Here is a 2,364-nt window from a genome sequence, read left to right as displayed (position 1 = left end):
TCTCTCTTCTCTCTCGTCTCTTTCTGCATTCAATTCAATGTCCTCATTCATGCAGTTACTAACTTCCTTTTCCGCGGAGTTCTTGTGCTTTCATCGTCTGCGAGGTTTTCTCATGGATCCTGGTGGAGCCTCCTGCCATTGGTCTGTTTTTCAGTGTTCTTACGATCTTTCATAGTTCCACACGTTAAATTAGCTTGCATCAAGAGCGCATATAAAAGCGCATGTTCACTCCTAGGGGTTTATTGTATGTCATAATCAAGTCATTTGCTTGTTGAGCAGCGCCTCCCTTCCACATTTAGATATTATAAACACATCACTCTCACGTTAACATGAGCTGACAAACCTCGGCATGTCTCATTTTATAGTGGAAGTTTTTCTATGGAGGTGCTGAAATAAAGCCACTGGTATAGATGATGTTTGAGCCTACATGCAGATGTCTGAAATGTAAAATCTTTCTGCTTTTTACAAATCAACAAATACATTTGGATCCGATTGTCTAGTGAGTTTGTTACCCATCGTATGTGAAAATATCAAGGAAACTGAATAACATAATCTTGTCCAATCGCATAGCAATAGTAATTATACGCTGCTAGCGAACAACGTCTTTGCTCTAATACTTCTCAAACGGGCAACACTTTATCTTCGACACTCAGTAGTCAATAAGGTCCGCTGGCTAATAACCAGTGCCGCGTTTCATTGTAAGACTCCCGTTTCACTTACTTCGGTGTGTTGTGCTTTCCCATGTTGTTTATCGGCCTCTTTGAATTAGTGTTGCTGACTTTTACAATTCGGCGTACCTCGGTCGGCAACCGTAAAAAACCTAGATTCCTAACACTATCACTCCATTATGCATCGTTGAGTATCTTTCATTAGATCTTTGCCCAGTTTGTTACACAGACTTATTGTCAGTTCTTTTTAATCACCACTGACACACAGTATATACTGTAGTACTAACCATGGAGGGGTAATACTGATTTCAAGTGTAAAACTGGTTGCTCGGGTTTTTTTTTTTATTGGTGGTGACATCTGTTGACAGATCTAGCTCTCACACTAACTGAGTTCCAACTGGGATTATTGTTGCTGTTCAGTCATTGATTTCAGGTTAGTAAGTGTGTTTTGTGCTTATAGCTGCCGAGATGTCTGGAATCAGAAGTTACGAGCCTTGTTCATAAGAAGCTGGAAGAGCAGTGCTCTAATCAAGGACCCTAAGTTCCTCTGGTTGCGTGTCATGGTGAGTAAACCAAAGGAGTCACTCCTTCATCAACAAAAATTACCATGAGCAAATTTACAAGTTACAGTGCCATTTTAGGCCAGGATAGCTGTAGTGACATTAACATTCTCTCATGTTCCTTTCCTCCCTCTCCTCCTGTTTCCTCTTTCTTCGTCTCCTCGTGTTTCTCTCATTTCTTTCCTCTTCCTGTTTCCTCTCCTCCTCTCATTTCCACTCATTCCATCTCCCTCTCCTTTTCTTGTTTCCTTTCTCTGCTTCTGTTTCTCCTTTCTTTCTCCCCACACCTCCTGTTTCCGTCTCCGTCTCCTCAGTGATGCATCATGGAAATAAAACCCCATAGTCATGTCCGCTAATAGCAGCATAACTAAGGGATTGTTCAGGAGCTCGCCTGAGCCTCTGCCTCTCCGAACCAAATCATAGCTTGCATATGAACGTTCGACTTCATCTATCAAAATGGCAACAACTTTCTTCTTCCACACGTAGTGTTTGCTAATAACTAACCGTCTGCGCCCGTATCATTATCAAACATCCGTTTTCACTTACTTCCACGACATTGTAACTATTTTCAGTTTGTGTTGTGACCTTTTGAATTCGCTGATAACTCTCGTACGACATAGGTTGTAGCTCGACCGGCGCTTCTTCTTTCTTTGTAATCCTGTCTCTGTGAGTCCTTTGCAACTTCCGAAAGAACCAATGAACCAAATCACTGAATATCCTTTTTAAGTCTCGGTATTTGACCTTAACAGGAGACCCCTCCACATGAAAAAGGATCGGAACAGGCCACATTGAATGGGCTTACAACAACACATAACTGCACCAGATGTTGGTTGGTTTTTTTTACTGATAGAAACAATGTCGAAGAGAACATATGAAAAGGAAGCTGTCAATTCCACAATACATTAAAATTACAACACACGCTGTTTAAGTATATCTCCCCACTGAGTTCCTCTCTTCCTCTCTCTCTCTCTCTGCACTCATTCATGTCCCATTAATGCATGTTACTAACTTCACTTCTTCCCGGAGTTCTTGTGCTTTCTCGTCTTGGTTCTCATGGATCCTGGTGGAGCCTCCTGCCATGGTCATACTGGACTACCATTGCTAATATCACCAATATTATTGTTATTGTTATTATT

At 41.4% G+C, this 2,364-nt stretch overlaps 1 pseudogene; it reads right to left on the bottom strand.

Annotated features, from left to right (window-relative positions):
• The window catches only part of LOC118335681, a 3,809-nt pseudogene extending 3,636 nt beyond the window's left edge, over positions 1–173 (bottom strand).
• Positions 174–2,364: the final 2,191 nt, after the last annotated feature.

Source organism: Morone saxatilis, unplaced genomic scaffold (genome assembly GCF_004916995.1).
Source record: "Morone saxatilis isolate NCDOM2014 unplaced genomic scaffold, NCSU_SB_2.0 Contig24, whole genome shotgun sequence".
NCBI classification, from domain to species: Eukaryota; Metazoa; Chordata; class Actinopteri; family Moronidae; genus Morone; species Morone saxatilis.
The sequence above is the reverse complement of the archived record's forward strand: the minus strand, read 5'-3'. Positions and strand labels throughout refer to the sequence as shown.